At 45.8% G+C, this 13,038-nt stretch overlaps 1 protein-coding gene across 2 annotated transcripts in view; it reads right to left on the bottom strand.

Moving 5' to 3' along the window:
* Positions 1-13,038, bottom strand: part of Loxl2 (lysyl oxidase like 2) — an 86,367-nt gene that overhangs the window by 72,563 nt on the left and 766 nt on the right. The gene's annotated exons all lie outside the window — the stretch shown is intronic.

Below are 13,038 nucleotides of genomic sequence, written 5' to 3'. Positions count from 1 at the left end.
GCTCAGTTCACACGTACTGAGACTACGGGGTCTGCTCCACAAGACCTTCCTTGAGGAACATCCTACTGAAAATCACCGGAGTGCGGACCTGGGAAGCTTGCAGCCAATGGTCGTGATTGCTCATACAGCGGAGCCCAGGAAAAGGTCAACCTCAAAAGGCTTCAGGCAACATGACTACAGGCTGAAATATCTGAGTGCTAGAAGGGGTTTGCTTGCCACTGTCGCTTATCAGAAAGTGATAAATTTTGTCCCCAGTATTTTCTCACTGGCTTGCGATTAAGTGGTTGAGGATATTCTTACATTCAGTTCAATCCATTTGAGGATACAACGTCCACTCAGCCTTCCTGACAGGGCCATCGGAGAGGTATGTGGAAAGGGACTTCTTCAGAAACATCAGCTCCCCAAGGCCTTGTATGTGGCTCTTGCCCAGCCATCACTGACCACTCGGCTGTCCCCACACTACCTCCACACACAACAGGACAGATCACTGCTGTGTTCTCACTGACAGCAACTGGTTCAAATTCCATGTCCACTGCCCATGAGCTCAGGAACACCAGGTGTACTTGGGTTTGCTAGTCTAAATAAGCCTGTAGACTTGAAAGGATACAGTCTTTAAAATAATCTTTGCAAGTCGGATGTGCACGCCTTCAATCCCAGCACTAAAGAGGGAGAGGCAGGCGGATCTCTGTGAGTTCAAGCCCAGCCTGGTGTACAAAGTGAGTCCAGGACAGCTAGGGCTCTGTTACACAGAGAAACCCTGTCTCCAAAAACCACACAAAAACAAAACAAACAAGCAAACAAAACAACCAACCAAAGAAACAGAGAAACCCCACCTAGTCGATAAGACTTTTTGTACAAAGAATCGAAGAAAAAGTTTCTCAAATCTCTGGCCCACAATTAGTGGTCAAATATAAGTAACTGGTATATCTTAGAACACACTGGCACTGTGATCCTGATCCAGTCAAGCTGCTCAAACGCCATCGATAGTGTGGGTTGATGCTCAGCTGTGAACGTCAGAGGGCTGGGTTTAATTTAGAACTTTGATTTCTCCAAGTGTGCATTGGAGCTGGGGAATGAACCAAGGCAGGTCCTTCTTGGATCCAGCTTTTATACAGCATTGTCCAAAAACCAGAAATTCTCATTTACATAGTATACTATATTGTAGAAGCTCAATTGCCTGTAAGTAAACAGGTGTTCAACTGTGCTAAGGGCATTGGGACATGGATTACATGGTGTTGAAGCAGGACTACATGAGCCAAGACTTGCTGTTCTTGCAGAGTTGAAGAAAGGATAGAGTCAGAGGGTGAAAACAGAGAAGGATGGGATCAGAGGATGAAAGGGGAGAAGGATGGGATTAAAGGGTAAAAGAGGGGAAGCATGGAGTCAAAGATTGAGAAGGGGTTCTAGATCTTCAACATGCTGCCTTTTCTGGGATGTCTACAGGCAGTGATATTTCAACTGTCCAAACAACAGCACTCGTATCTTTATCTGTCACCTGAGGAACTTCCCAATATGTCCCAGGATTCAATCATATTTCCAATATGATTCCAGGACCGACAATGTACAGACAGTATGTTTGAAAATCCTTCAAGAGGTGCACTGGCATCTGGGTGAGATGGTACACAGGAGGCTGTGAGAGGCAGCGAAGGGAGGGAGCTGGAACATAGAAAAGTGAACTTTATTCCCAAGAGAGAAATAGAGAAAGATCTTCAGAACCAGTGGAGGAAGTGAAACAGAAGGAATTCCGAGAAAGAACAAGAAAAAGACAGCATCATGTGCTATATTTTCATAGTTCCACAGAGGAGTAAAAAGAAATAAAGCTCCTTTCAGAAGTGTTTGGTGCCAGGGATTAAGCCCTCAACAAAAGGATGCCCCAAAAGAAGATTGTGCCCCACCACAGGGAAAACAAAACAAAAACTAAAGAGATATCCAACCAAGGGATGTAGAGATCACCACCCAGAACTGAGGACGACATGGCTCCTCTAAAAGAACCTAACTCAACTTCTAAACTCAAGGACAATGAAACAGGAAAAATGCCACAGCAAGATCTGAAACGTTATCTGGTGAAAGTGGTCAATGATCTGGAAGAGGATACAAACAAGCACACAAATTTAACTGAATCCCTAGACAGAAAAGTTGGAAACAGGAGAAAAACAGCAATGTGGACAAAAAAGTCAACACTCCAACCACAAGCGAGTTAGGGGAGGAAGGATTTTATTTAATCTTACAGATTACTGTCTGTCCTTGGAGGAAGTCATGGCAAGAACCCAAGCAGGAACTTGAAGTAGAAATGGTTTTCTTATATAGCCCGGGGCCATCTGCCTAGGGAATGGTGTCACCAGCAGTGGGCCGGGTCCTCCTACAACAGTTAACAATCAATAAATTCCCTACCCCCACCCCACCTCACCCAGACACGGATCATTCTGATCTGGAGAGTTCCTCATTTGGAGGTCTTTTCTCAGAAGACTCAAGGTTGTATCAAGTTGACGGTTAAAGAGAACTAGAATGGCGTATGGGGGCTCCCTTGTCTCCAAATCCTCACCAACATTTAAAGAAAATACAACCATTTTCAGGTGAACAGTTTTCATCTATATATATTTAGTGAATGAAGAAAGTTGCTGAGCTCCCCACTCCCCCGGGAAAAAATTTCTTGGCCATTTATATTTCCTCTTCTGTAAGCATCTATCCCAATTTTCACTCTTTTTTTTTTTTGGACTACTTGTTTTAACTTTTCTGAGTTTTCTTTGTATTCTAGAGGACATTAATTGTGAGATGACTAGGAGGCGAAGGTGCCTCTAGGTTGCCTCTTCACTCTGTGGTTTGCTTGCTGTGCGAGACCTTTAAAACTTGATGTAATTCTAGCCATCAGTTCCTGCTTGTTTCTTGCGTTGCACTTCGGAGTCCTGCCTAGGAAATCTTTGTGTGTTTTCTGAAACGTTCTTCTTGTGTTTTGCTCTAATAGTAAAAGTAAGTTTTTAAGTCTGCTATCAAACTTTCCACCTTGATTTGGGAGGGGGTGCAGGGTGAGATCAGGATCTAGGTTCGATCTTTTACATGTAGCTATACTCTCTTCCCATTTTCTGCTTCTACTGTAGAAACCTACTTATTGTAGTGTGTGCGTGTGTGAGTGCAAAAACCAGCAGCTGCAGCTTCTTCCTCCCTGATAACTACAACCTGAGGCTACTAGACGCCTCCTACAGATACCTCCTACTGGTTCTGCCTCTTGCAGTAGTTGATGGTCCACCATCAGTGTGAGCACAACCCATGTGAATAGTGAAACACACGAGGAAATAAGCGCCTTAAACCTGTCAGTTACGGAACACAGTTAAAAACCAGATCGCCGTCAAAACTGAAACTATCTTCCAGGATCTACTAGGTTTTATTAAGTTTTATTATAAAACAAGGAAATATGTACAGATAGAAGCTAGGACTCTCATAGGACTTGTGTGGAAAATCATGGGACTGGCTGGTACCCCGTGTCTGGTAGGCACTGCCACCTGTCCCTAATTTTGGCATGTGACAAATCTCCCCCGCCCCCTTTAGCAATGGTTGCACTGGGCCATAGCTCCCTTCCCAGAGTGCACTTCTTCCCTCAAAGCCTCCGCAAAACTACTGTTTTTGGCAATAGCAATATTAATTCCCCGCCATGCACAGATGAGGGGAACACATCACATAAGGATCCTATCCTGCATCTGCAGCGTTGTACTTTTTGGCTTTTCAAACTGTTCTTGTGGAACCTGATCTTTGTCTGACCCTCATATCTGTCCCCTCCCCCCAACTCAGGCTTGGGCTTCTCCTAAAAGAGATTTCTGTAGGCCCCCAACATATGTGGCTGTGTGTGACTCTATATGACTGTGTGTGATTCCACATCTCTCTGTGTGACTGTATGTGACTTGCCTTCTGGCCTCCCAGGCCACTGGTCAGATTACTCATTCCTCCCAATATATCTTTATTAGTTTGTCTGTCTGCCTGCCTGTCTGTTTTTTTTAGTATTTTTCATTTTTTAAAATTTTATGTGCGTGGGTGTCTTTCCTGCATGTACATCTGTTCATGATGTGTGTGTCTAGTGTCCATAGAGGTAGTGACAGAAGAGGGCACTAGATCTCCTGGAAGTGGAGTTACAGACAGCTGTGAGCTGCCATGTGGTTGGGTACTGGGAATTGAACTGGGACCTTCAGGAAAAGGCACAAGTGCTCTTAATCCCTGAAGCATGAATCTTTTTTTTTTTTTTTTTAATCCCACAGACGGGGTTTCTCTGTGAAGCCTTGGCTGTCCTAGGCTCACTTTGTAGACCAGGCTGGCTTTGAACTCACAGAAATCTGCCTGCCTCTGTCTCCCTGAGTGCTGGAATTACAGGCCTGCACCACTGTGCCCAGCTCAGCCTGTATCTTTATGTCTAGGTTCTAAAGCAACCACTCTAACCCTGCTCCAATACAAAGCATGCCCAAGATGAGCATACAGCCTCAGCATTGGAGAGCAGTGGGGACCAGGTTGCTCTCGTTCAAACAGCAGGGCCAGACCTCAGCAGAACTCTATCACCAGTGAAAGCATTCTATTTGACATCTCTAGAGATTTTGATTTGGGATCAGGGCCTGAAGTTAGGGCCGTCTCCTCCACTGGACTGGGATTCCCTCTGAGACCAACAGGAGAGGTGAATGATCCTGGCTCAAGGCCAAAGACTGCATTCCTGAGTGGAGGTCTGGGGCTGCTTCTGGCTACAGTTTGAGGAGGGAGGCTGTGCTGGGCAGATGAGGTTCCACAGAGCATGAAAGCCCTTGTGAGCACTCCAGACAGAAATGGAGACTTTTAGACACCAGACTGGTCCAGGCCTGATCCATTTTGGCCCTTAATTCCACCTCAGCCCTGTCTATTTCTGGTTACAGAGATGGAATGCTCAGGGCACAGCGAGGTGGTAAGAAGGTAGCCATCCAAAGCTAAATATTTTTCGGCCTTCAAAATGAGGGCTTTGTTGGCACAATTTGACATGGCCAATCGGGGTTCCCACAGTCCATCTCTGGCTGGCGTGGAATCTCCCTTTGACCAGGCTGTTTCCTGGGGAGGTTGAAGAAACAATTTCAGACACTTTCAGATGTGCTTACTGAAACTCTTAGATCGGATGAAAAGGTAAAAAAAAAACAATCAGGGGCCAGGGAGACAGCTCAGTGGGGAAGGTGCTTGTTATGCAAGCATGAGGACCTGAATTCAGACCCCCAGTGCTCACAGGGGATCTGGTACTCAGGGGAGAAGCTCAGGGTTCAGTGGTCAGCCTAGCTGACCCTGTGAACCATAGGACTGATAAGATATCCTGTCCCCAAAAATAAAAGCAAATGAGGAGGACACTGCAACAACAACTTCCGGTTTCCACATGCATTCTCATGGGTGAGCAAACCTGTACACATGTGTGCATACATATGTATGCATACATAACACACATGTAACGGTAAAGTGGCACCCCTCGTCATGTTCCCCACAGGGAAGGGTCAGGAAAACTCCCAGTCAGACTCAAAGACCACACACAGGAACTCACAAGGCAAGGATGCACCCTGGGTTCAAATAGCCAACCTACATCACCCAAGAAAAACGGGAAACACGGCTTGGTTACAAGATTATACATATTAAGAGCAGGATGTCCGCGCCCAAGAATAGCCTCAGATTCTGCAAACAGAGAAGAGTGATAGCGTCCTTGGGGTGACATAAAAAGTCCAAAGTATCCAGAGTAGCGACTGGTTCACAGCCAACACTCAAGGGGTGATGGCCAATATAATCCCAAATTGGAACAATTGGGACAAAGGTGGGGTGTCACCCTACCCACCTAACCCTCCATTTGCATTATATTTTTAAAATTAAATTTGTGTGTGTGTGTATGTGTGCATGTGGGTAGGGGTGCATACATGGGTGAGAGTGCATGTTGAGGCCCTACACCAACCTGTGTGTTATTTCTCAAGGCTCTCTCCACACTGGTTTTTGAAATAGGGTTTCTCACTGGCCCTGAAGCTGTTCAAGCAGCCCAAGCTGGCCAATCAACAAGCCACAGCACATCACCATGCTCACGTTTTAGTTTGGGTTCTCAAGACTGTATGTGGAATCATGGAGGTCTTCCCACTTATACGGCCTCCTATCAACCATTACTAACACACCACACAAGAAGTAGGTTTTAACCATCGTACACAGACACACACACACACAGACACACTTTCAGGTACCCAGTACCTTAGAGCTAACAAGTTGGGACTAATTAAATTGGCCTGACGTTCAGTGCCTCTTGGAAGGAGATGGAAGTTCACAGAAAGTAGTAAGGATAGATGAGAATCGAGGCCAGGATGATACACAGATTTGGGAATCACCCCCCCCCCCCATTCTGAATAAGCCTGGTGTCTCTGGGGATGAAACTGACTACAGACTTCATGCTACTCCCTCAGAGTGGAGTTCTCAGGGTCAGTCTAGGTAGAAACACATCGTGAAGGGGCTCAGACATCTGGGGTGAGCTGAGTGTGTTGAGTGGGAGATGGTGGGGGTCCTCGTGAGAGGAGCACACAAGGCATCCACAGCCCATTCATTGGCTCATTCCCTAAGTGACATCTTCTCCAGACTCTAAGAGAAGGCCTGGCCGTCCAAGGGAGACTCAGCCTTGGCTTCGTACACGTTGGGCATCTCTAGAAGCTGCTAGACCAGGTGCTCATCTGAGGGTCTGAGAGGAACAGCTTGGTCCAACAGTCCCCTGTTTCAGCCTTGTGCTCTTTAAGGGCCCAGCAACAGGAATCACAAGCCCAGAGACCACGGCCACATCTTCAGCTGGGAGCGCCTGGCTATGCGTGTAGGAATGCTGTGCTGAAACTGGTTTAAAGGCCCCAGAGTGAGGTCTAAGCTACCCGTGGCAGCCTTGGCTCCCATGAGAGAGCCCAGAGGCATTAGCAACAGGCACCAAGTGCCACATCAGCGAAGCTGGCTGGGCTTGGCTGCACAAAGCCAGCTGGTACCAAGTCTCCAGTGCTCACTCAAGATAATGGCATCTACAGGGTGGTGGCATGTACCCAGAGGCCTGAAAGTTCCCATTTGTACTGAGTGGGACAGTCTTTCTCAGCTACCACTGTCACTGATCAACATTAGTGCTTATCTAAAGTCCCCTTCTAAGATGGGTTCTAATATTCTTCCTGCATCTTAAGTCACAGCCTGGCTCCCAGTGCCAGCTTTAGCAAGCTTCCACAAAACTAACATCACAAAAACTAGCATCAGTTGCCACCCAGAGCTCTAGCCAAAGGGACTTTCACACATAGGGTTCCTACCTTCTTTCGAGTTCATCTGCCTCTGAGCCTGCTGTTCCCTAGAAGACCACTCATCCATTTCACAGACACCACATTCCTGTTTAAGGATGTGCTCACATGTGTACATTTTTTAAAGTCCTGAGAATCCAGAACAGCAAGATGGCTCGGCAGTAAAAGCACTTGCCAGCAACAAGCATCATGACCTTAGTTTCAGTCCAAAGAGCTCACATGGTGGAAGAGGACTGACTCCTGAAAATTGTCCTCTGATTTCCACACCAGTAGCTCCTGTGTGTACACACATACATAAAATATAATGCCTTTTAATTCCTTAGAAACTTGCTGAGAAAAAAAAGTTCAGAATCAATGAATGGGTGGGTTCATCAAGGTTATAGAATACGAGATCAATATCCAAAATAATGATATTTCTATATACTTTCTTTAAAATGTTTATTTATTTATTTTTATTTGTAATAGTGTGTATATGTATCTGTATGTATATGTGAGAAGTCCCTCTAAAGGCCAGAAGGGGGCATCAGATCCCCTGGAAGTAGAGTTATAGGTAATTGTGAGCCAGCCTATGGAGACGCTAGGAACCAAACTCTTGTCCTCTACAAGAGCAGTACAGGGTCTTAACTGCTGAGTCTTCTTCTGTCTTTCAGTGAGTGAACTAAAAATGAAATGGAGAAAATAATTCCCTTCATAAATAATAAACTACTAGAAATACTCTTAACAAAAGAAGCACAAATGTTTTTATGGGACTCTTCTGGTAAGGTTGAAGTCTGACATTCCCAGAGAGCCTCTGAGCTCGGTCTATAATGGAGGACTCCTTTCTCAGTAAGGTTCTCTCTTTGCCTGATCTGGGGAACCCCAGATCATATAAGGAGCACCACATAGCCCTCAGGGATGATTACAGGCCCAACCCTTTCCCCAGCAAACACTGGGGATTCTTGGAAATACCCCACCGTATCCTAAGGAGAGCTTAGCTTTCAGCAAATGACCTTCAGTTATACCTGGAGATTTTCCCCCACCCATAGGATAATTAAGTACTATGTTCTCCTTCTTTTGATAGGACCATGCTACTGCATGTAAATGAGGTATGTACCACTGCATGTAAATCAAGTATCCCCAGCACCTGAGGCCCCAGCAAAGCAAATACATTCACCCTTGAAATCTCTCCCACTGCCCAAGGTTTATAAATCACTGATTCACACAAAATAAACATGCTGTGAGATATCATCAGCTTTTTACCATGGCTGCCTGAGATTTGTCCTTTATTCTGGGAAAATGAGGGTTCTCCTCCTCCTTGGAAATTTGCTGCTGAACTCTGGGGCTTGGCTGCCTGTCCAACTGCCACCACCATGAGCTCACTCACTGCTGGGAAAGCACCTCACCAGGCTTGTGTTTCAGCTGCATTCGAACCAGGCACAGGCTTTCACCTGCACCCCTGCCATTAATGCAGCAGCTTAGGCAAAGGGCTGTCACACTTCAACACCATCAAGGGCTTTTGGAACTCCTGAGTTTCTACTGCCTGATACCAGCAATCTCGTTTAAAAGAGCTAATTGTAACACCCAGTGGAAGACTCATTTCCACCTCCTCTGGTGAGACCAGAAGCCTAGAGCCCAGGCTTCATCAAACGCTCTAGTCATTCCTGAGAGAAAAAGAACCTTTGCTCTTGGGGTACCGCTGTTCTCATCCGGAAACTGACACCTGAGTCCCAGTCTACTACCAGATGAAGAACAATATGCCATAATAGTGAAAATACAAGGCATTGTTGAAAGAAATTAAAGACCACCTTAATAAATGGTGCATCCCATGTTCACTATTCTCCGAGGTGATCTGCATATCCAACACCATCCTGAACTTAGCAGACTTCTTTGTGGACACTGACCAGCCAACCAATTCTAAAGTACATATGGAATTGCAGGAGATCCAGAATCATTGAGGCTACTCTAAAGAGAGCAAAGAAGACACATGCACACTCTGGTTTCAAACACACTAACAACCAAGATGGTATGGCTTAAAGAGACATAGCACCGAATTGAGAATCTGGGAATATACTTGCTTCTCTGTAGTCAGTTGGTTTGGATGAGAGTGCTAAGACTATTTGATGCTTTTTTCAGAAACTCACGCTGGGGATGGCTTTCTGAAATGTAGAGATGTGACTTAGTGGTAGAGCATTTGTCTAGCATCCACAAGGCCCTGGGTTCAATCCTTGGCACTACAAAACATGATAAAACAAACAAAAAACCTTAAGGTCCTGAGTTCAACACCCAGCATCACACAAACTAGACATCGTAGTGGTGCATGCCTATAATCCCTGTCCTTCAAGGTGCAGACAGGAAGGCCAGAAGTTCAAGGTCATCCACAGCTACTTGTAAAACTTGAGTCCAGCCAAAACTATTTAAAACACTGCCTTGAATAAAAAGGAAGAAAAAGGGGAGGGGAAAATCACTCTGAAAAGTTGGTCTTGGTGCTAGGGACTTCTCTGACACAGGCTTAGAAAATCAGCCACCTACCCAACCAGGTTATTGTCCCTGAGCGAGTACCACACACGAGGGTGGGGCACACCTGCCAGACGACCAGGATAAACAAAGCCGAAGGCTGAGATGTCCACCTCAAGTGCGCAGCCATCACTGCATCTCTGTGGGTAACTGTCCAGCTCTTCTTCTCAGCACAGAGTTGCTGGTCCAGCAGGCTCTGTGGTCCTGGGCAGTGTAGGCTCCAGCCATTTCATCTGAGTCTTTGGGGTCCAACTACCAGGTGGCCTGACCACAAAGGCTTTTCTCCAGCAGAAACTGACAGTAGTAGTAGCAGCAAACTGTTCTACTAAAGCCAGGTTTGGCCTCTAGAAGTAGAGACTGGTATCTCCTGAGTGTCCCCAAAACTTTACAAGGAAAGAAACAACACCCTTGTAACTGCAGTGGTGGATATAATCTTACCTAGGGAGGCTGCCTCCGTGGAGACAGCCTGGTATCTAAAGGAGAAGGGAATTATGGCTGCAGGAGAGCTGTGCTTTAAGGCTAACATAGACCTCTTCTGAGATCCTCGAGTTGGTGAATGAGGTTGGATCCCCCCACTTCTTAGCCTCTGACTGGCTGTATGGAAGGTCCGTCCATTCCCCGTCAGTCTCAGTGCACAACAAGACAGCGGATAATCTAGTACCGGAAACAAGAAGTTCTTTTTCCTACGCTGCTTGCCGAGGAAAGAGGATCCTAACCCGCGATCATTAATAAGATGCAAAATGACGTAACACTTCGTTTAAAAAGCAAATAAACATAACTGATGAAAATCAGAATAGCAAAACACTCTGGTGTTACCAATGCTTGTCAGACAGAGCCAAAATAAACCAAGATGTCTAGAAACTAGGGACTTAAGCGGGAAGACAGAGTGTTCTCCCTCTTTCTGTCATAAGAGTTAGGGAAACCAGCATGAAAGATGCCAGCAGCCAGGTGATGCTCAAAGAGAGATGGCTGTCTTCTCCAAAATTCTCCTCTGTGGCCTCTGTCTTTTTCTAGAACCCAGGTGCAATCATTTCCTTCATCCTACTTTTAGGCTAAGAAGCCAGAAAAGGACGGCAAGGACTATGCTGCCTAGTTCCAAAAGCCATGCACCTTCTCCCCAACGTGGGAAAGAGCACTGCTTTCCTATGGCAAACCCAGGCGTCCTGACTTTGTAGCTCATTATCTCAGGCTCCAAAAAGGCAAATTACCAAATGATTGCAAAGGGTCTTCTGACAGAACTGTGATTGGCTCCGGTGCAGCCAGCCAAGGGAAACTGCTTGTGCTCTGAGCTGATATTCTGAATGCACACCTTTATCCAAGGAATGAAGTCAGCCTGTCAGGTGCTGGGGTTTGCCCAGCAACCAGCTACGTTGTCCAGGGTCTGCACTGTCAAGTTTCCTTAAGAGTAAAATGACTTAAACACTACCCATCTCAGTCTATAGTGGGATTTTGTAAGAAGCAGATAGAAGGGGCTGGAGAGATGGCTCAGTGGTTAAGAGCACTGTCTGTTCTTCCAAAGGACCCGGGTTCAATTCCCAGCACCCACATGGCAGCTCACAACTGTCTGTAACACAAATGTCAAGGGATCTGACACCTTCACACCAATGCAAATAAAATAAAAATTAAAAAAAATATTAAAAAAAAAGAAGCAGATAGAAAAGCAACGGGATGTAGATCAACTCTAGAAAGACATTTGGGAGAAACATATAATATAGACTACGTAATAGATGATAGTAAAAAAAAATTAAAAATCATTGTTCACTTTCTTGAGCTTAACAACAGTATCATAGTTATTTAACATTGTCAGAACCGTACTGATATATGGATATACATATGGATAAAATCATGATGTCAAGATTTGCTTTGAAAAAAACCTCACTGAGAAAATAAAAAAAAGGGCATAATGCAAGTGGGGCAGTGTTGTGACTAATGAGAACATAACTTCATAATTTTCTCACATTTGAACATTTTCAGCCTGAGACAACTTAAATAAACAATTTATAATTTTCTAGGACATTAGTCAGCTTTCTGATGGTCACATCCACGGCCCTGAAAATCTGGTTCCCTCACAGAGCATTTCTCAACCAGTCATCCAGAAGGTCAGAGAGTTAGGAAGAGCCAGGGGAGGCTCCCAGCTGGAAAGGAAATAGATAAATGAAAGCGTCCTCCAAGAATCTTTAGGGAAGCTTCAAAATGCCAGGCTCCAGGGTGGGCTTCGTGCTTAGAGCTGGATTTTATTCCCTGTGCCGCCACTTAATGTGTAAGCAATTTTGCTTTTTAACACAAAGGTCACAGGGAAAAGTCAAAGATAGACAACTGAGACCCAGTCTCTTTAGGGACAGCCCGGAGACCGTCAGGCAGCCCTTGGCCTCACAGATGCTCCAAGGAGAACACAGGAGAAGTAGAATAAGAAAAAGGCAAAGACTGGGGAAAAGTTACGGTTTTCTCCAAGTTAAGGCCAGTCCAGGGAGTTGGGCTATTTTTTTTTTTTTTTCACATGTGAAGTGACCCAGGAAATGAATGCATCCTCCCTCAACCCAGTCCCTGGCCAACCAAGAACACAAGACACGATGCAGTATCGATTCTCCCGAGATGACAAATGGGCTTTGGAGGTTGCAGGCAACACACCCGGTGGTGATGTAAGCAAGGGCTCCGGCTAAGACATATGGGTCAGTCCTCAACACTAAACCAGAGCTGTTAAACTTCAGCCCTGGGACGTGGGGGAGGAGGGAGTACCCATGGGGCCGATTTTAGCGTCTCTTCCACCCCAAGGACTTGGGGGAATAAAATAATTTGGGCGTGTTCCTGACGTCATGCACCTGTCATCTGAACTGGAGGTTTCCCAGCCACATTGGGTAACTCAGTCCTCTCCTCCACGCAGGGGCACCCCTCTACCACACAGTCTGTTTTGTTGTGATATTGGTTGGTTGGTGGTTATTTGATTGGGAATTTTTTTTTTTTTTTTTGTAATCTTTGTCACAGTGGGCCAGAGGGTGATGGCGAGAAAGGAATGTTTGTTTCTTCCAGTCATGTCTGTTAAGGGACTAAACAGAGACACTTTGGGCAAGACACAACACCCTACGGCTTCAAAATTTAGGGACGGGCGGGGTGGGCAAGGACACCAGTAGGGAGCAGTCTGAGTAAAACAGAGGGACCAGACGCCTGCGTGTTTGTGGTTAGTATCGGGAACCTCAAGTCTAAACACACCGGACCCTACGCACCTCCCAGGGATTCACTCGTGCGGGTTCTTAACTACAGCCCAGTCTCCCCTGGA

This window comes from Meriones unguiculatus, chromosome 9 (genome assembly GCF_030254825.1).
Source record: "Meriones unguiculatus strain TT.TT164.6M chromosome 9, Bangor_MerUng_6.1, whole genome shotgun sequence".
Lineage (NCBI taxonomy): Eukaryota > Metazoa > Chordata > Mammalia > Rodentia > Muridae > Meriones > Meriones unguiculatus.
The sequence above is the reverse complement of the archived record's forward strand: the minus strand, read 5'-3'. Positions and strand labels throughout refer to the sequence as shown.